This window comes from Cetorhinus maximus, chromosome 15 (assembly GCF_964194155.1).
Source record: "Cetorhinus maximus chromosome 15, sCetMax3.hap1.1, whole genome shotgun sequence".
NCBI lineage: Eukaryota > Metazoa > Chordata > Chondrichthyes > Lamniformes > Cetorhinidae > Cetorhinus > Cetorhinus maximus.
In genome coordinates this window covers 44,686,704-44,709,171 of record NC_135893.1, presented here as the reverse complement: position 1 = coordinate 44,709,171, position 22,468 = coordinate 44,686,704, and positions in this window count along the sequence as shown.

Genomic DNA, 22,468 nt, shown 5'->3' with positions numbered 1-22,468 from the left:
AGCCTCCCTTGCGCTCCCTGCGCTGGTTTTGAACTGGCCGCCAGGTCACCATTGGACCCAGTGGCGGTAGGCCCCCACCCACGCCCACACCTTCTCAAATGTTCCACAGCCGGTGTTCGCGGTCATGGCCCGACTGCGGGCAGAGGTCAGCTTCCTGACCAGCTTCCTACTCTCCCCCACCGAGCCCGCCCGACGAGGGCAAAAGCCTGCCCTTGGGTGCAGTGCCAAAAGGAGATCAATAACGTCACCCGAGTGGTCAAGATCAGTCAATGTATTATCAAATGTCATTGCCAATAAGTGAATTCCTAATGCTGGTGAAGAGGAAAATAAAACTGGCAAGAAGAGAATATGACAATAAAATGGCAGCCAATCGAAAAGGGAATCCAAAAATATTGAAATTTAAATAATGTGCAGGCAGTAAGAGGTGGAATGGATTTAAATAGTGTGCAGGCAGTAAGAAGCGGAGTGGATATAAATAATGTGCAGGCAGTAAGAGGTGGAATGGATTTAAATATTGTGCAGGCAGTAAGAGGCAGAGTGGATTTAAATAGTGTGCAGGCAGTAAGAAGCGGATTGGATTTAAATAGTGTGCAGGCAGTAAGAAGCGGAGTGGATTTAAATAGTGTGCAGGGAGTAAGAAGCGGAGTGGATTTAAATAGTGTGCAGGAAGTAAGAGGTGGAGTGGATTTAAATAGTGTGCAGGCAGTAAGAAGCGGAGTGGATTTAAATAGTGTGCAGGCAGTAAGAGGCGGAATAGATTTAAATAGTGTGCAGGGAGTAAGAAGCGGAGTGGATTTAAATAGTGTGCAGGCAGTAAGAAGCGGAGTGGATTTAAATAGTGTGCAGGCAGTAAGAGGCGGAGTGGATTTAAATAGTGTGCAGGCAGTAAGAAGCGGAGTGGATTTAAATAGTGTGCAGGCAGTAAGAGGCGGAGTGGATTTAAATAGTGTGCAGGCAGTAAGAGGCGGAGTGGATTTAAATAGTGTGCAGGCAGTAAGAAGCGGAGTGGATTTAAATAGTGTGCAGGCAGTAAGAGGCGGAGTGGATTTAAATAGTGTGCAGGGAGTAAGAAGCGGAGTGGATTTAAATAGTGTGCAGGCAGTAAGAGGCGGAGTGAATTTAAATAGTGTGCAGGCAGTAAGAAGCGGAGTGAATTTAAATAGTGTGCTGGCAGTAAGAAGCGGAGTGGATTTAAATAGTGTGCTGGCAGTAAGAAGCGAAGTGGATTTAAATAGTGCTCAGTCAGTAAGAAGCGGAGCGGATTTAAATAGTGCGCTGGCAGTAAGAAGCGAAGTGGAATTAAATAGTGTGCATGCAGTAAGAAGCGGAGAGGATATAAATAGTGTGCAGGCTGTAAGAAGCGGAGTGGATTTAAATAGTGTGCAGGCAGTAAGAGGTGGAGTGGATTTAAATAGTGTGCATGCAGTAAGAAGCAGAGAGGATATAAATATTGTGCAGGCAGTAAGAAGCGGAGTGGATTTAAATAGTGTGCAGTCAGTAAGAAGCGGAGTGGATTTAAATAGTGTGCAGGCAGTAAGAAGCGGAGTGGATTTAAATAGTGTGCAGGCAGTAAAAAGTGGAGTGAATTTAAATAGTGTGCTGGCAGTAAGAAGTGGAGTGGATTTAAATATTCTGCAGGCAGTAAGAAGCAGAGTGGATTTAAATATTGTGCAGGCAGTAAGAAGCGGAGTGGATTTAAATATTGTGCAGGCTGTAAGAAGCGGAATGGATTTAAATAGTGTGCAGCCAGTAAGAAGCGGAGTGGATTTAAATAGTGTGCAGACAGTAAGAGGTCGGGTGGATTTAAATAGCGTGCAGGCAGTAAGAAGCGGAGTGGATTGAAATAGTGTGCAGACAGTAAGAGATGGAGTGGATTTAAATAGTGTGCAGGCAGTAAGAGGCGGAGTGGATTTAAATAGTGCGCATGCAGTAAGAAGCGGAGTGGATATAAATAGTGTGCAGGCTGTAAGAAGCGGAATGGATTGAAATAGTGTGCAGGCAGTAAGAGGTGGAGAGGATTTAAATAGTGTACAGGCAGTAAGAAGCGGAGTGGATTTAAATATTGTGCAGGCAGTAAGAAGCGGAGTGGATTTAAATAGTGTGCAGGCAGTAAGAAGCGGATTGGATTTAAATAGTGTGCTGGTAGTAAGAAGCGAAGTAGATTTAAATAGTGCGCATGCAGTAAGAAGCGGAGTGGATATAAATAATGTGCAGGCTGTAAGAAGCGGAATGGATTTAAATAGTGTGCAGCCAGTAAGAAGCGGAGTGGATTTAAATAGTGTACAGGCAGTAAGAGGCGGAGTGGATATAAATAGTGTGCAGACAGTAAGAGGTCGGGCGGATTTAAATAGCGTGCAGGCAGTAAGAAGCGGAGTGGATTTAAATAGTGTGCAGACAGTAAGAGATGGAGTGGATTTAAATAGTGTGCAGGCAGTAAGAAGCGGAGTGGATTTAAATAGTGTGCAGGCAGTAAGAGGCGGAGTGGATTTAAATAGTGTGCAGGGAGTAAAAAGCGGAGTGGATTTAAATAATGTGCAGGCAGTAAGAGGCGGAGTGAATTTAAATAGTGTGCAGGCAGTAAGAAGCGGAGTGAATTTAAATAGTGTGCTGGCAGTAAGAAGCGGAGTGGATTTAAATAGTGTGCTGGCAGTAAGAAGCGAAGTGGATTTAAATAGTGCTCAGTCAGTAAGAAGCGGAGCGGATTTAAATAGTGCGCTGGCAGTAAGAAGTGAAGTGGAATTAAATCGTGCGCATGCAGTAAGAAGCGGAGAGGATATAAATAGTGTGCAGGTTGTAAGAAGCGGAGCGGATTTAAATAGTGTGCAGGCAGTAAGAGGTGGAGTGGATTTAAATAGTGTGCATGCAGTAAGAAGCGGAGAGGATTTAAATATTCTGCAGGCAGTAAGAAGCAGAGTGGATTTAAATATTGTGCAGGCAGTAAGAAGCGGAGTGGATTTAAATATTGTGCAGGCAGTAAGAAGCGGAGTGGATTTAAATATTGTGCAGGCAGTAAGAAGCGGAGTGGATTTAAATAGTGTGCAGCCAGTAAGAAGCGGAGTGGATTTAAATAGTGTACAGGCAGTAAGAGGCGGAGTGGATATAAATAGTGTGCAGACAGTAAGAGGTCGGGTGGATTTAAATAGCGTGCAGGCAGTAAGAAGCGGAGTGGATTTAAATAGTGTGCAGACAGTAAGAGATGGAGTGGATTTAAATAGTGCACATGCAGTAAGAAGCGGAGTGGATATAAATAGTGTGCAGGCTGTAAGAAGCGGAATGGATTGAAATAGTGTGCAGGCAGTAAGAGGTGGAGAGGATTTAAATAGTGTACAGGCAGTAAGAAGCGGAGTGGATTTAAATATTGTGCAGGCAGTAAGAAGCGGAGTGGATTTAAATAGTGTGCAGGCAGTAAGAGGCGGAGTGGATTTAAATAGTATGCAGGCAGTAAGAAGCTGAGTGGATTTAAATAGTGTGCAGGCAGTAAGAGGCGGAATGGATTTAAATAGTGTGCAGGCAGTAAGAAGCGGTTTGGATTTAAATAGTGTGCTGGTAGTAAGAAGCGAAGTAGATTTAAATAGTGTGCAGGCAGTAAGAAGCGGAGTGGATTTAAATAGTGTGCAGGCAGTAAGAAGCGGAGTGGATTTAAATAGTGCGCATGCAGTAAGAAGCGGAGTGGATATAAATAATGTGCAGGCTGTAAGAAGCGGAATGGATTTAAATAGTGTGCAGCCAGTAAGAAGCGGAGTGGATTTAAATAGTGTACAGGCAGTAAAAGGCGGAGTGGATATAAATAGTGTGCAGACAGTAAGAGGTCGGGTGGATTTAAATAGCGTGCAGGCAGTAAGAAGCGGAGTGGATTGAAATAGTGTGCAGACAGTAAGAGATGGAGTGGATTTAAATAGTGTGCAGGCAGTAAGAGGCGGAGTGGATTTAAATAGTGCGCATGCAGTAAGAAGCGGAGTGGATATAAATAGTGTGCAGGCTGTAAGAAGCGGAATGGATTGAAATAGTGTGCAGGCAGTAAGAGGTGGAGAGGATTTAAATAGTGTACAGGCTGTAAGAAGCGGAGTGGATTTAAATATTGTGCAGGCAGTAAGAAGCGGAGTGGATTTAAATAGTGTGCAGGCAGTAAGAGGCGGAGTGGATTTAAATAGTATGCAGGCAGTAAGAAGCAGAGTGGATTTAAATATTGTGCAGGCAGTAAGAAGCTGAGTGGATTTAAATAGTGTGCAGGCAGTAAGAGGCGGAATGGATTTAAATAGTGTGCAGGCAGTAAGAAGCGGATTGGATTTAAATATTATGCAGGGAGTAAGAGGCGGAGTGGATTGAAATATTGTGCAGGCAGTAAGAGGCGGAGTCGATTTAAATAGTGTGCAGACAGTAAGAGATGGAGTGGATTTAAATAGTGTGCAGGCAGTAAGAGGCGGAGTGGATTTAAATAGTGCGCATGCAGTAAGAAGCGGAGTGGATATAAATAGTGTGCAGGCTGTAAGAAGCGGAATGGATTGAAATAGTGTGCAGGCAGTAAGAGGTGGAGAGGATTTAAATAGTGTACAGGCAGTAAGAAGAGGAGTGGATTTAAATATTGTGCAGGCAGTAAGAAGCGGAGTGGATTTAAATAGTGTGCAGGCAGTAAGAGGCGGAGTGGATTTAAATAGTATGCAGGCAGTAAGAAGCGGAGTGGATTTAAATATTGTGCAGGCAGTAAGAAGCTGAGTGGATTTAAATAGTGTGCAGGCAGTAAGAGGCGGAATGGATTTAAATAGTGTGCAGGCAGTAAGAAGCGGATTGGATTTAAATAGTGTGCAGGCAGTAAGAGGCAGAGTGGATTTAAATAGTGTGCAGGCTGTAAGAAGCGGATTGGATTTAAATAGTGTGCTGGCAGTAAGAAGCGAAGTAGATTTAAATAGTGTGCAGGCAGTAAGAAGCGGAGCGGATTTAAATAGTGTGCAGGCAGTAAGAAGCGGAGCGGATTTATATAGTGCGCAGGCAGTAAGAAGCGGAGTGGATTTAAATAGTGTGCAGGCAGTAAGAGGTTGGGTGGATTTAAATAGTTTGCAGACAGTAAGAGGTCGGGTGGATTTAAATAGTGTGCAGGCAGTAAGAGGCGGAATGGATTTAAATAGTGTGCAGGCAGTAAGAAGCGGAGTGGATTTAAATAGTGTGCAGGCAGTAAGAAGCGGAGTGTATACAAATATTGTGCAGACAGTAAGTGGTCGGGTGGATTTAAATAGTGTGCAGGCAGTAAGAGGCGGAATGGATTTAAATATTGTGCAGACAGTAAGAGGTTGGGTGGATTTAAATAGTTTGCAGACAGTAAGAGGTCGGGTGGATTTAACTAGTGTGCAGCCAGTAAGAGGCGGAGTGGATTTAAATAGTGTGCAGGCAGTAAGAGGCGGAATGGATTTAAATATTGTGCAGGCAGTAAGAAGCGGAGTGGATTTAAATAGTGTGCAGGCAGTAAAAGGCGGAGTGGATTTAAATATTGTGCAGGCAGTAAGAAGCGGAGTGGATTTAAATAGTGCGCATGCAGTAAGAAGCAGAGTGGATATAAATAGTGTGCAGTCTGTAAGAAGCGGAATGGATTTAAATAGTGTGCAGGCAGTGAGAGGTGGAGTGGATTTAAATTGTGTGCAGGCAGTAAGAAGCAGAGTGGATTTAAATATTGTGCAGGCAGTAAGAAGCGGAGTGGATTTAAATAGTGTGCAGGCAGTAAGAGGCGGAGTGGATTTAAATAGTGTGCAGGCAGTAAGAGGCGGAATGGATTTAAATATTGTGCAGGCAGTAAGAAGCGGAGTGGATTTAAATAGTGTGCAGGCAGTAAGAGGCGGAGTGGATTTAAATATTGTGCAGGCAGTAAGAAGCGGAGTGGATTTAAATATTGTGCAGGCAGTAAGAGGCGGAGTGGATTTAAATATTGTGCAGGGAGTAAGAAGCGGAGTGGATTTAAATAGTGTGCAGGCAGTAAGAGGCGGAGTGGATTTAAATATTATGCAGGGAGTAAGAGGCGGAGTGGATTGAAATATTGTGCAGGCAGTAAGAGGCGGAGTCGATTTAAATAGTGTGCAGGCAGTAAGAGGTGGAGTGGATCTTACTGGGGACAAAGAGGATGATGTGTATTTAGCGGCACAGGGCAAGGGTGGAATACTTAATGAGCACTTTGTATTTGTGTTTACTTAGGGAGAGGAATATGATAAAATATCAGGAAAAGCAGCGATAATAGAGGCAATTTATAGGGTGAAAATTGAGAAGGAGGTACTGGAAAGGCTGGCTAAGATTAAGGTAGATAAGTTACCTTGTCTGGATGGCCCAGGTTGCTAAAGGAAGTTGCATGGAGATAGCAAAAGTGCTTACCTTAATCTTTCAATCTTCCTTCGATATGGTGGAGGTGCTGGAGGATTGGTAGGTGGCAAATAGTGGTGGTGGCTAAGGTTTTGAAATCCTTAATCAGGGAAATAGAGCAACAGGTACTTGGAGAGGTTTGAGTTAATTAAGGAGAACCAGCACAGATTTGTAACAGGCAGATTGTATTTGACTAAAATCCAATTGACATTTTCGATAAAGTAACAGAGAAGGTTGATGAAAGGAATGTGGTGGATGTTGTGTATACGAATTTTAAGAAAGTGTTTGACAAAGTGCCACACAAAAGGCTGGCTAACAAAACTGAGTTTATGGATTAGGAGGGCCAGTGTGCAATTGGATAAAAAAAATTGCCTCAGGGACAGAAAGCAGTGAGTCATGGTGGAGACTGGAGGGTGGGAGACAGTGGTGTTCCGCAAGGTCAGTGCTAAGATCACTGTTTTCACTGCTATTTATAGATGAATTGGATCTTGGAATATGGAGTAAAATTTCAAAATTTGCTTATGATCCCAAACTTGGAGGAATAGCAAACAGTGAGGATGATAGGAATTGCCTACAACTGCACATAGATAGGCTAATAGAGTGGGCAGATAGGCGGCAGATGGAATTCCATACAGAGAAGTGTGAGGTGATGCATTTTGGAAGAAGGGATAGGGGAAGTGGGCAGAAGGCCACTGACCCTGTGGGCATCGGGTGAAGCCCAAATCGTGGCGTCCTCACATTGTTTTCAGCCCCAAGTCCAGCTCCCACTCTTTTTAAATCTCCGCTCTGACTCTCAGCTCCCACTCTTTTTAAATCTCCGCTCTGACTCTCAGTTCCTGCTCTTTTTAAATGTCCGCTCTGACTCTCAGCTCCCATTCTTTTTAAATCTCCGCTCTGACTCAGTTCCTGCTCTTTTTAAATCTGCGCTCTGACTCTCAGTTCCTGCTCTTTTTAAATCTGCGCTCTGATTCTCAGTTCCTGCTCTTTTTAAATCTCCGCTCTGACTCTCAGCTCCCGCTCTTTTTAAGTCTCCGCTCTGACTCTCAGCTCCCCCTCTATTTAAATCTTCGCTCTGACTCTCAGCTCCCGCTCTTAATAAATATTTTTCAATACTGTGGGCAGCAGGTCACTGACACTGCCTGCTACCAGGAAAAAGACCCATTTATTCCCATTCTCTCTTTCTGGTCTATCAACCAATTCTCAATCCATGCCAGTATATTACCCCCTATCCCATGTGCTTTAATTTTGCCCATTAAGCTCTTACGTGAAACCTTATCAAAAGCCTACTTGAAATCCAAATACACCAGATCTATTGATTCTCCCTTATCTATTCTACTGGTTACATCCCCAAAAACCCCAGTAGGTTAGTTAAGCACGATTTCCCTTTCATAAACCCATGCTGACTTTGTCTAGTCCCGTTAATGCTTTCCAAGTGTTCTGTTACCACGTCTTTTATAATAGACTCCAGCATTTCCCCACTGCTGATGTTAGGCTAACTCTGTTTTTTTCTTTCCCTCTTTTTTTAAATTGTGGGGTTACATTTGCCACCTTCAATCTGTAGGAACTGCTCCAGAGTCTATAGAATTTTGGAAGATGACCACCAATGCATCCAATATTTCCAGGGCCACTTCCTTCAGTACCCTGGGATGTAGATTATCTGGGGATTTTTCAGTCTTTAACCCCTTTAATTTCTCTTGCGCTTTTTTTTTACTAATACCGATTTTCTTCAATTCCTCCCTCTCAATCGACCTTTGGTTCTCTAACATTTCTGGGAAATTATTTGTATCCACTTTTATGAAAACAGAGCCAAAATATGTGTTCAATTCTTCAGCCATTTCTTTGTTCCCCATTATAAATTACCCTGTTTCTGACTGTAAGGGACCTACATTTGTATTTGCTAATCTTTTCCTCTTCATATATTTATAGAAGTTTTTACAGTCAGTTTTTATGTTCCTTACAAGTTTACTCATATTCCATTTTCCCCTTCTTGATCAATCTTTTGTCCACATTTGCTGAATTCTAAACTGCTCCTAATCCTCAGACTTGCTGCTTTTTCTGGCAATTTTATATGTCTCCTCTTTGGAACTAATACTGTCCCTAATTTCTTTTGTAAACCATGGTTGAGCCAACTTTCCTGTTTTATCTTTGTGCCAGATAGGAATGAATAATCGTTGTAATTCATGCATACATTCCTTAAATATTAGCCATTCCCTATCCACTGTCAACCCTTTTAGTAAGGTTCCCCAATCCATCATTGGCAACTCGCACTTCATGCCCTCCTAGTTCCCTTTATTTAGATTCAGGACCCTAGGTTCAGATTCAACTTCTTCATTCTCCATCCTAATTAACAATTCTATCATTTTATGGTCACTCTTCCCCAAGGGACCCCGCACAACAAGACTGTTAATTAATTCTTTCTCATTGCACAATACCCAGTCTAGGATAGCCTCGTCCCTAGTTGGTTCAACATATTGTTCTAAAAAAACATCGCATACATACTCCAGGAAATCCTCATCCACAGTATAATTGCTAGTTGGGTTTGTCCAATCTATATGTAGATCAAAGTTACCCATGATTACAGTCGTACTCTTATTGCATGCGTCTCTAATTTCCTACTTAATGCCTTCTCTTACATCTCTATTACTGTTTGGGGGCCTATAGACAATCCCTACCAATGTTTTCTGCCCCTTGGTGTTTCTTATCTCCACCCAAACAGATTCCACATCATGATTTACCGAGCCAATATCCTTCCTCACTATTGCATTGATTTCTTCCTTTACTAACAATGCTACCACACCTCCTTTCCCTATTTTCCTGTCCTTCCTAAATATTGAATACCCCTGGGTGTTCAGTTTCCATCCTTGGTCACCCTGCAGCCATTTCTCCATAATTGCAACGATATCATAACCGTTTATATCTATTTGCGCTGTTAATTCATCTATCTTATTGCAAATGCTCCATGCATTAATATACAATGCCTTTAGACTTGTCTTTTTAACCTTGTTAGTCATCTTAGCTTTATTTCACACTATGACCCCATTTGTTTTTCACCCTTGTTTTTTCTGCCTTCCACTTTTGCTTCTTACTTTCCTGCCTTTTGTTTCTATCCTTGTTTCCTCCTCCTCTGTCTCCCTGCTCAGGTTCCCATCTCCCTGCCATTCTAGTTTAAAACCTCCCGAATGCACTAGCAAACACCCACCCCACCCCACACCAGCCCCTCCCCCCCCCCCCCCCCTCCCCACCCGAGGACATTGGCCCCAGTCCTGCCCAGATACAACCCAACCTGTTTGTACTAGTCCTAGTCTCACCTTCCCCAGAACCAGTCCCAATGTCCCAGGAATCTGAATCCCTCCCCCCTACACCATTTCCTCAGCCACATATTCATCTGATATATCCTGTTATTTCTACTCTCGTTAGCATGTGGCACTGGTAGTAACCCTGAGATTACTACCTTTGAGGTCCTACCTTTTAACTTATGTCCTAACTCCCTATATACAGCTTGTAGGACCTCATCCCTTTTTTTACCTATGTGGTTGGTATCAATATGTATCACAACCACTGGCTGTTTGCCCTCCTCCTTCAGAATGCCTTGCAGCCTCTCCGAGGCATCCTTGACCCTGGCACCAGGGTGGCAATATACCATCCTGGAGTCTCTTTTGTGGCTGCAGAAATGCCTGTCTGTTCCCATTACTATTGAATCCCCTATCACTATAGCCCTGCCACTCTTCTTCCTTCCCTCTTTGCAGCAGAGCCACCCATGGTGCCATGGACTTGGCTCCTGTTGCTTTCCCCTGAGAAGTCATCTCCCCCTACAGCATCCAAAACGGTATATCTGTTAGAGAGGGGGACGGCCACAGGGGACTCCTGTACTACCTGCCTTCCTCTACTCTGCCTGGTGGTCACCCATCCCCTTTCTGCCTGTTCAGTTTTTACATGTGGTGTGAGCACCTCACTGAACTGGCTGTCCATGATCTCAGAATCACAGATGCTCCACAATGAATCCACCTGCAGCTCCAGCTCAAAATCCAGTTAGCCAGTAGCTGCAGCTAGACACAATTCCTACACGCATGGTTGCCAGGGACACTGGAAGTGATCATGACTTCCCACATAGCACAGGGGGAGCATATCATGGCTGCGAGCTCTGCTGCCATGAATTCCCTTTAGATTAAGCTCATGAGTTACTCCCTTTAAAGAATGCTAATACACTAGGGACCTTATTCCATTCCAAACACTCCCACTACAGTCCAAAGTCCTCACCTTATTTTGTTTAAGCTAATGTTCTACAGCAATTTAATTAGTAGAAAAAGTAGAAGTAGCAGCAGGTCACTGACACTGGGGGGCAGCAGGTCACTGACACTGGGGGGCAGCAGGTCACTGACACTGGGGGCAGCAGGGAAGGGTAAAACTCCAAGAAGTATGACGAATGGGAAACAAAGCAGCAGGTTAGCGGGTGTGGGGGGGGGGGGATGGTGGGGGGGTGGGGATGTGGATTCGACTTCATGAAAAATTATGAAAAAACTGAAAAGAAAGGAGAGCCCAGGAGAGGCTATTAAAGTCTCCAGAACATAAAATAGGACAGACTGTTCGGAAAGGGCTAGGTATCTAACTCCAAGCACATCAGTTAAAGGGACGACAATGAGAAAGGGGACGGGAAATACAGGACTGAAGGTGTTGTATCTGAATGCACGCAGTATACGAAATAAGGTAAATGAGCTTGTGGCACAGATTGAAATTGGCAGGTATGATGTGGTGGGCATCACGGAGACATTGCTGCAAGGGGGTCAGGACTGGAGCTAAATATCCAAGAATATACATCCTATCGAAAAGATAGGCAGGTTGGCAGAAGGGGTGGGGTTGCTTTGTTAGTAAGAAATGAAATTAAATCGATAGCAAGAAATGACGTAGGGTCAGATGATGTCGAATCTGTGTGGGTAGAGTTGAGGAACCGCAAAGGCAAAATACCCATAGTGTGAGTTATGTATAGGCCTCCGAACAGTAGTCAGGATGTGGGGCACAAGATACACCAGGAGATAGAAAAGGTGTGTAAGAAAGGCAAGGTTACAGTGATCATGGGGGATTTCAATATGCAGGTAGACTGGGAAAATCAGGTTGGTAGTGGATCCCAAGAAAAGGAATTTGTGGAATGTCTACGAGATGGCTTTTTGGAGCAGCTTGTGGTGGAGCCCACTAGGGAACAGGCAATTCTAGATTTAGTGATGTGTAATGAGGCAGATTTGATAAGGGAGCTTAAGGTGAAGGAACCCTTAGGAGGAAATGACCATAATATGATAGAATTTACCCTGCAATTTGAGAGGAAAAAGCTGGAATCAGATGTAACGGTATTACAGTTGAATAAAGGCAACTACAGAGGCATGAGGGAGGAGCTGGCCAGAATTGTCTGGGAGATGAGCCTAGCAGGAAAGACAGTGGAACAGCAATGGCAGGAGTTTCTCGGAGTAATTTGGGAGACACAGCAAAAATTCATCCCTAGGAAGAAGAAGCATACTAAATGGATGACGAGGCAACCATGGCTGACAAGGGAAGTCAGGGACAGCATACAAGCTAAAGAGAAAGCATACAATGCGGTGAAGAGCAGTGGGAAACCAGGGGATTGGGAAGCCTACAAAGACCAACAGAGGACAACTAAAAAAGAAATAAGGAGGGAGAAGATTAAAAATGAGGGTAAACTAGCCAGTAATATAAAAGAAGATTGCAAGAGATTTTTAGATATATAAAGGGTAAGAGAGGGAAAAAAGTGGACATTGGGCCGTTGGAAAATGACGCTGGAGAACTAGTAGTGGGGAACAAAGAAATGGCGGAGGAACTGAATAGATACTTTGCGTCAGTCTTCACGGTGGAAGACACGAGTAACATCCCCAAAGTTCAAGAGAGTTGAGGGGCAGAGGTGAGTATGGTGACCATTACCAAGGAGAAGGTGCTAGGAAAATTGAAAGGTCTGAAGGTGGATAAATCACCTGGACCAGATGGATTACACCCCAGAGTTCTGAAGGAGATAGCTGAAGAGATAGTGGAGGCATTAGTGCTGATCTTTCAGGAATCACTGGAGTCAGGGAAGATCCCAGAGGACTGGAAAATCGCTAATGTAACCTTCCTGTTTAAGAAGGGAGTGAGGCAAAAGACGGGAAGTTACAGGCCGATTAGCCTGACCTCGGTCGTTGGTAAGATTTTAGAGTCCATTATTAAGGATGAGATTTCAGAATACTTGGAAGTGCATGGTAAAATCGGGCAAAGTCAGCATGGTTTCATCAAGGGGAGGTCATGCTTGACAAATCTGTTAGAATTCTTTGAGGAGGTAACGAGTAGGTTAGACAAAGGAGAGCTAATGGATGTTATCTACTTGGACTTCCAGACGGCCTTTGACAAGGCGCCGCACAGGAGGCTGCTCAGTAAGATAAGAGCCCATGGTGTTAGAGGCAAGGTATTAGCATGGATAGAAGATTGGCTGTCTGGCAGGAGGCAGAGAGTGGGGATAAGGGGGTCCTTCTCAGGATGGCGGCCGGTGACTAGTGGAGTTCCGCAGGGGTCAGTGTTGGGACCACAACTTTTCATTTTATACATTAATGATCTAGGTGAAGGAACTGAGGGCATCCTGGCTAAGTTTGCAGATGATACAAAGATATGTGGAGGGACAGGTAGTATTGAGGAGGCGGAGAGGCTGCAGAAGGATTTGGACAGGTTAGGAGAATGGGCAAAGAAGTGGCAGATGGAATACAACGTGGGGAAATGTGAGGTCATGCACTTTGGTAGGAAGAATAGAGGCATAGACTATTTTCTAAATAGGGAGAGAATTCAGAAATCTGGAGTGCAAAGGGACTTGAGAGTCCTAGTCCAGGATTCTCTTAACGTTAACTTGCAGGTTGAGTCGGTAGTTAGGAAGGCAAATGCAATGTTGGCATTTATTTCGAGAGGACTAGAATATAAAAGCAGGGATGTGCTGCTGAGGCTTATAAGGCTCTGATCAGACCAAATTTAGAATATTGTGAGCAATTTTGGGCCCCGTATCTCAGGAAGGATGTTCTGGCCCTGGAGAGGGTCCAGAGGAGGTTCACAAGAACGATTCCAGGAATGAAAGGCTTAACATATGAGGAAAGTTTGAGGACTCTGGGTCTATACTCGATGGAGTTTAGAAGGATGAGGGGGATCTGATTTAAACTTACAGAATACTGAAAGGCCTGGATAGAGTGGATGTGGGGAAGATGTTTCCATTAGTAGGAGAGACTAGGACCTGAGGGCACAGCCTCAGAGTAAAGGGAAGACCTTTTGGAACAGAGATGAGGAGAAACTTCTTTAGCTAGAGAGTGGTGAATCTATGGAATTCATTGCCACAGAAGGCTGTGGAGGCCAGGTCATTGAGTGTATTTAAGACTGAGATAGATAGGTTCTTGATTGGTAAGGGGATCAAAGGTTACGGGGAGAAAGTGGGAGAATGGGGTTGAGAAACTTATCAGCCATGATTGAATGGCGGAGCAGATTCGATGGGCCGAATGGCCTAATTTCTGCTCCTATGTCTTATGGTCTTATGGACACCTGGGGCAGCAGGTCACTGACACCGTGGGTGGGCAGCAGGTCATTGATAGGGCATCAGCTCACAGGTGCCATCATGGATAACACTGTATTTCTGCCTGATGCAATTCTCAAATTCCCTCATCTAGTACCCTGTAATGATGTACAAGTTGCAGGACATGTTATAATGCATCTCTTCTTTTAGCGGACTCCAATCCTCTACCTGTTTCAGATATCCAAGATCAGCTCCCTGACAAGCCAGTGGATCCTGAGGCTGAGCGACCAGAGGAAGAACAGGTCTCTGAGGACTAGCCATGACCACTCAATCTGATCCTCGCATCCACCACCTCTGATGCTGGGACTGTGCATACCTTAGAGGGTATATATTAGTGGAGTCACCAGACATGAGTGGGCTGCAGCCAGGCCAGAGGGAAACAATATCATATGCCAACTTGTTGGATGGTGAGGCACATGAATTCTGCTGCAGAGATGGGGACTTTGATATAGGAGAATGCAAAAGTGCTTGAACAATGAAATGCATGGTGCAATGGCAGGCCTGCTAGAGAGTCTGCTGTCAGGAGCGTGGAGCAGTCCATTTCCAACTAGGCTCGGGTTTTATGCAGAGCTTGGAGTCTGTGCTTTGCAGTGTATAAATGGTGGCCAATTCCATGAAAACCCCTGTGGACCTAAGCATGATGCAGTGTCTGATAGCCAATGTCTCAACTTCCACTGCAGCACCAGCATGGACCTGCTGCCGTCTCTCAGGGTGACAGAGTTCATGCTCCTGGTGCCACTCTGCCAATGTCTCTGTGGTTATCTCTCAGCCAGCCAGCCCGGACTACTGACACCCATGCCAAGCTGCAGAAGGCCCAGAACAGCTTGATGTCACCCTCCAAATGCCATCAGTTATCTCCCCCAGTGATAACCATGCTGCAGCTACTGGGGCAGCTGTGCTTAAAGGTGCTTGGAGAGGTAAAGGCAGATGGAAGAGAGAAACCATGAGGATGAACAAAGGTAATTAGTTCAATATTAGATGAAATGTTTTGTTGGGTAAAGTTGGTGAGGAATGGTTGTGTTGCTGTGTCTTTTTCTTCAGAATTGTGATTATGAGGACACTCTGACGGTCCAGAACAGAGGAATGCTAATATGGAGAACTTAAAAACATAGAAAGATTTGCAACACAAGAGGCCATTTGGCCTCTCATTTCTGTGCCAGCAATAAAGATCTATCCAGCCTAATCCCACCTTCCAGCCCTTGGTCCATAGCCCCATAGGTTACATCACCTCAAGTGCAGACCGAGATGTTTCTAGAAATAATGAGGGTTTCTGCCTCTTCCACCCTTTCACACAGTGAGTTCTAGACTCCCACCACCCTCTGGGTGAAAACATTTCTCCTCGGTCCCCTCTAATCCTTCCATTAATTATATTATTGACCTTTCTGCTGAGGGAAATACGCCCTTCCTATCTATTCCACGTAATGGCACTATGTTCCGTTAATTTTATACACCTTAATTCAACCCTGCTTCAGCCTCTACTGTTGCAATGGAAATGACCCCAGCCTGTCCAATCTTTCCCCAGAAGAAAATTCTCCATTCCTGACAAATTCCTGGTAAATCTCCTCTGAACCCTGTCCCGTGCAATCACATCCTCCCTCCCTGTGGCATTGAGAACTCTAGCTGTGGTCTAAGTGCTGAGCAACAGGGATTTGGGAATTTATTCAGGGGAACTGAAGTCTGATGAGGTTTTCAAGGACAAACTGCCCTGAGTGATGATGTACTGGCTGCTCCCCCCCTTTCCTCATCTTTTTCCTTCTGAGATGGTTACTGGTGCTCTGTTGGCAAGTTTTACCCCCTTACCATGGATAGGCTATGTAAGATGCAGCAGACCACCTCGAATCTGGAAACACACTCCAGCAGGTCCTAGAGAGTTCACCCCAAAGGGTCCGAGTAGTGAACCATTGCTTCAGGGTGCCAATGGTCTGCTCCATGTCGTCCCTCATTGCAGCTGAGCTGTCATTGTAGGAGCACTGTCCACATATTGTCCAGTGTCAGAGGAGAGTCATTAGCCAAGCGGTGAGCCTTGTCACTGAGCCATCCTCTGGATTGACACGGTAGCTTAAAGATCGCTGGAACTGTGTATAGGTCCAGGATGAAATCATTGTGACTGCTGCCAAGATAGCAGGAATCCACCAAAATGGTGACATGGTCACTCACCAAATACATGTTGTCTATGTGTGTGTAATGAAGTCCCCTCTCCCAGTATATAGGGTCTCTGTGACGTCCCAGATACAGTGATGCGAACTATAAGATCATAGAATGGTTGCAGCACACAAAGTGGACATTTAGCCCTTCATATCCATACTGGCTCTCTGCAAGAGCAACTCAGCTGCTCCCAGTCCCCCACCTTTACCCCACAGCCCAGCAATTTTGTTCTCATCAAGTAATTGTCCAATTCTCTTTTGAAAGCCTTGATTGAATCTGCCTCCACCACACTCTCAGGCAATGCATTCTAGATCTGAACCATTCGCTGCGTAAAAAAAGATTATCTTCATGTTGCCATTGCTTCTTTTGCCAATCACCTTAAATCGATATCCTCTGGTTCTTGACCTGTCTACCAATGGGAACAGTTTCTCCTGGTCTACTCTCTTCAGGCTCCTCATGACTTTGAACATCTCTATCAAATTTCCTCTATCAGCCATGTCACCAGTTCCAACTTGGAAAAATCCACTGACATCAAAATTGAGGGGCATGGCCAGCTGATGGCCACTGGCTGCAGCCTTTATGCCTGCAGGTCTGGTTTAAGGAGGTGACTTAGTTCAGTGATCACCTCCTTGGTAAATTGTAGTTGCCTCAGGCACTGCTCCTGGCTGTGCTGGATCCAGGTGATGTAAGACTTGAGGTGGGTAAGGTTCCTGCTGGAAGCCCTTTCATCCTCCTTCTTTGCTGCTTCTGCTTCATCGCTCTGTCCTCCTGCAGCCCAATGACAATTGCAGCTATAGCCTCATGACTGGGAGTAAGTGGCACACAACTCCTTCCAAAGGTCCAGTGGCACTTCCTTCTGACTGAAAGAACTTCTCACAATAGCACAGTGCTTTCACTAACTCTACATCAACAAGTAGATAGTCAAAAGCACCTCATCTGCAAGGTGAATGGTGATGCCTTTAAATAACAGTGCTGTGTAGTGCCCAATGCAGATGAACGATGTTTACCTATATTGTTTAAGAGAGTGTTAACAGTGACATTAAACGATCTGCCCACTCTGCATATTTCCGAGGCACACACAGACTCATGTTAATGCTCCTCACAAAGTAGACATCAGCGAGTGCCATGCCAGAAGTGGGTGGGAGCCATTTTGTACTTCAACTGTCTGCCATAACACCGAAACCAGCAACACTATAGAGCCGGGACATATGACCTGTAAGTTTCAAAAACAAAGGCTGAAGGACTTGAAGATAATGAACATTAACCCAGCAGTGAAAAACAATGAAACATGAATCAAAGTATTATTATAGAGCAGATGGTCTGGCAGCTGCATGGGGAGAGGGTAGCCATCTGTCTGGTTTAGAAATGGACAGTCTAATGTTGGCATTGGCCACCCAGCAATAAACTTGATTAAAAACCAATCATCAAAAGACAAGCGTTTTCAGCAACTCTTTGAAAAACAGAATTTTGAGTTTGTAAGAATATCTGTAGGGTGTGATCATTTAAACTCCTTTCTGGCAGGTCTGAAAGAGGAAACTGGTCATCAACGATTGACCTCACTGGGCTCAACTAACTGTGGTTGAGAATTTTCTTCAGCTTCCCTCTCCCCTGTAGCTGTAACTTCAGCAGATACCTGGTCACAGTTGGAAATGGAGTTTCTGTTGAACTTCTGTCGACATGACAACAGCAGAGTGAGAGAGCACTGAAGAAATTCCCAGCAATTGGGAATGCTTTTCCTGGAATGTGGACTTCTCTCTAATATTGTAATTCATGGTCACAGTGTTTCATAAGCAGTTTGAAGTCTTTATGGACTGAATTCTGTGATATTTTGTGTGGCAGGATGCAACAGAACTAAAAGAAAAAGCTTGCATTTACACTGAGCAATTTACAGCCACTTAAAAACCTTTTGAAGTGCTGCCATTGTTGTAACATAGAGAACATGGCTCTCAGAGCAATGACCAGCTAATCTGTTCATTGTGATTTTTTTTTATTCTTTCGCAGGAGGTGAGTATCTCTAGCTATGGTAGCATTTATTGCCCATCCCTAATTGCCCTTGAGAAAGTGGTGGTGAGCTCCCTGCTTGAACCGGTGAAGTCCACTTGGTGTAGGTACACTCACAGTGCTGTTAGGGTGCGGGTTCTAGGATCTTGACCCAGCAACAGTGAAGGAACGGTGATATATTTCCAAGTCAGGGTGGTGTGTGGCTTGGGAGGGGGGGGTTGTTCCAGGTGGTGATGTTCCCATCTACCTGCTGCCCTTGTCCTTCTAGATGGTAGAGGTCTGGGTGTGGAAGATGCTGTCGAAGGAGGCTTAATGAGTTCCTACAGTGCGATTTGTAGATGGTACACACTGCTGCTACTGTGCAAGCATACTGCTTTGTCCTGGATGGTGTAAAGCTTCTTGAGTGTTGTTGGAGCTGCACTCATCCAAGCAAGTGGGGAGTATTCCAACACACTCCTGACTTGTGCCTTGTAGATGGTGGACAGGCTTTGGGGAGTCAGGAGGTGAGTTACTCACTGCAGAATTCCCAGCCTCTGACCTGCTCTTGTAGCCACAGTATTTATGTGGCCAGTCTAGTTCAGTTTCTGGTCAATGGTAACCCCCAGGATGTTGATAGTGGGGGATTCAGTGATGGTAATGCCATTGCACATCAAGGGGCGATGGTTGGATTCTCTCTTGTTGGAGATGGTCATTGCCTGGCACTTTTGTGGTGTGAATGTTACTTGCCACTTGTCAGCCCAAGCCTGGATATCGTCCAGGTATTGCTGCATTTGGACACGGACTGCTTCAGTATCTAAGTAGTCGCGAATGGTGCTGAACATTGCGCAATCATCAGCGAGCATCCGCACTTCTGACCTTATGACGGAAGGAAGGTCATTGATGAAGTAGCTGAAGATGGTTGGGCTGAGGACACTACCCTGAGGAACTCCTTCAGTGATGTCCTGGAACTGAGCTGACTGACGTCCAACAACCACAACCATCTTCCTTTGTGCTAGATATGACTCTAACCAGTGGAGAGTTTTCCCCTGATTCCCATTGACTCCAGTTTTGCTAGGGCTCCTTGATGCCACATTCGGTCAAATTCAGCCTTCGTGTCAAGGGCAGTCACTCTCATCTCACCTTGGGAGTTCAGCTCTTTTGTCCATGTTTAAGCCAAGGCTGTAATGAGGTCAGGAGCTGAGTGACCCTGGCAAAACCTGAGTGGGTTATTGCTGTGTAAATGCTGCTTGATCACATGTCGACAGAAGTAGATCACAGTGTGAAACACAAGTATATACTGAATCCAGCTCAGGTTCAGGTAAATGATTTTAGTGTTGTCCTGAGCAGCTCCTACACTGTTTTCTTCTTGAACACCTCTGCACTCAACAGCATGACCAAACAGCGCTGTTTGATAAACCATATGATGCAGCCATCCTTCCCTTCTTAAATACAGGCGTCCCTTAAAGCTGCACTGAAGAAAGTTTGCTGCAATCTAAAACATCAGGAAATGAAACACCAGTACAGAGAGAGGATTTACCAGTAATAGATGCAATACTGGAGGCATTAGTGTTGTGAATGGGCCGGGCAAGAGATGCCATGGTTCCATAAGGGAGACAAGGACACCTACATCTCCTGAGCCCTGTAGAGGAGATAGTTCTCAACATGATGGGGCCTATAGTATCCAACATCACTGAGAACGTTGAGGAAGGTGGCCAGTTCCTGCCTTATGCCCATTTCAACTCCCAGGAATAATGTGCAAGCTGCTGACGGTGTGACCATGGACCTCTTGCCTCTCATCCCACCTCCCTTCCCTCAAACCAACCTTCTCTGACAGGCACTCAAGAATGGCCCCCAGCTCAGTCACAGCAGTCTGAGAGAGAGCGACAGTGCAGCACTGCCGAATCAAATTCCTAGCCCTATGAGTCTAAAACCTTTGTGGTTCTTTTCAGATCTTTAAACTGTTTCTTTAATGATTCATTTCATGTTTACAAATGCTGACAGAGCCTACTAGCCTGCCTCCATTTGAAATGAAGGGTCACATTCGGCAATTTCAGATATAGGATAAATACTTTATATGCACACAATGTAAGAGGGATAGAAAATACAGGAAAATTCAGTTCCGTTAGTTTAAAATCACCTGTGGGGAAGCTATTGGAACCTATCATTCCTAAAGCATGATGAATCGATCGAACAGAGTCAGTGTGGATATGTGGAGGGAAGCTCATGTCAGACTAATGTAATCGAATGTTTTCAGAAGGCCACTAACATGGTGGACAGGGGATTGTCTGTGGATATTGTTTCTTCTTGATGGTATTGATAAGGTTCTGCACATGAGACTGTTAACAAAAATAAATGCAGTGGACTTGAAGACAAGCTTGAGATATGAATCAATTATTGGTTTGGACAGGCAATAGGGATAAAGATAGGGATAGGGATAAATGATTCTGATTGGTGGGATGTGACAAGTGGATTTCCCCAGTTTTATCCTCTGATTGGAAACCCAGAACAAATGGCAGAATTTTCAAATTATACTGTTTAAAAGAGGATGGAACAGTTGGAGCAAAATAGAAAGTCAGGGATAGGTAGGAGCTCAGGAGAGATTGACAAAGATGCCATGGATACAGGACAAAGGGAGTGTTAATTGTAGTGTTAAAGACTAAAGGAGGTGCTAATAGTGGCATAAAGGTAAGATAGCAGAATGTGTTAATAGCAGAACAAGGGTAAGCACTCTGTGAAAGAACAAAATAAATACAAATGACAGATGGCCCTGGGGGTGAGGGTGGTTGGGGAAAAAGGATAAAAAAAAGCATTAAAAATTAAAAAATAAATATTCAAAGATAAAATCAGGAAGCATTCCTTCACAAAGAGGTAGCGGAAATCTATAATTCTCTCCACATTATAGGTGTGGCACTGGTCAATTGAATTTTTCTAGATTGCAAGTTGACAGTGTGTTCTGCAGTAAGAGAGCATTCAGGGAAATAGATCAAAGGCAGGTAAATAGAGTTGTGACATAGGTCAATCATGACCTGATTGATTTTCATTCCTGCCTTGGAGAACGGTGTGGAGTGACGATTTAAGAACATAAGAACTTGGGGCAAGAGTAGGCAATTCAGCCCCTCGAGCCTGCCCTGCCATTCAATACAATCATGGCTGATCTCATTTCGGCCTCAATTCCAATTTCCCGCCCTTTCCCCATAACCTTTCAGCCCGTTACTAATTAAAAATCTGTCTATCTCCTCCTTAAATTTATTCAGCGTCCCGGCATCCACTGCACTCTGAGGTAGTGAATTCCACAGATTAACGACCCTTTGAGAAAAGTAATTCCTCCTCATCTCTGATTTAAATCTACCACCCCTTAGCCTAAAACTATGACCTCTTGTTCTAGAATGCCCCACAAGGGGAAACATCCGCTCCACGTCTACTTTGTCTATCCCCTTTAGCATCTTATATACCTCAGTTAGATCTCCTCTCATCCTTTTAAACTCGAGCGAGTATAGGCCTAAACTGCTCAATCCCTCCTCATAAGACAAGCCCTGCATCTTTGGAAACAATTTAGTGAACCTCCTCTGATCCACCTCCAGTGCAACTACATGCTTCCTCAAGTAAGGGGACCAAAACTGTGCACATTACTCCAGGTCTCACCAATGCCTTGTACAGTTGCAACAACACTTCCCTATGTTTATATTCTATTCCTTTAGCAATAAATACCAAAATTCCATTTGCCTTCCTTATTACCTGCTGTACCTGCATACTAACTTTCAGCGATTCATGCACAAGGACACCCAGATCCCTCTGCACTAAAGCCTTCTGAAGTTTCTCTTCATTTAATTAATAATTTGCCTTTTTATTCTTCCGACCAAAATGGATAACCTCACATTTATCCACGTTAAACTCCATGTGTCAAATTTTGGCCCATTCACTTAACCTGTCCATATCCATTTGTAAATTTCTTATTTCTTCATTGCAACTCACTTTTCCAAATATTTTGGTGTCATCTGCAAATTTAGCTATAGTACCTTCTATCCCTGAATCCAAGTCATTAATATAGATTGTAAATAATAGGGGCCCAAGCACTGAACCCTGCGGCACCCCACTAGTTACAGCTTGCCATCCAGAAAAAGACCCATTTATCCCGACTCTCTGCTTTCTGTTGGTTAGCCAATCCTCTATCCAAGCTAATACATTACCCCTAACTTCATGTGATCTTATCTTGTGTATTAATCTTTTGTGCGGCACCTTATCAAAGGCCTTCTGGAAGTTCAGATATACTACATCTACAGGATCCCCATTATCCACTTTGCTTGTCCCATCTTCAAAGAACTCTAGCAAATTAGTCAAACACGACTTACTCTTCATAAAACCATGCTGACTCTGATGGATTGCATTTTGACTTTCCAAATGCCCCATTACTACTTCCTTAATAAT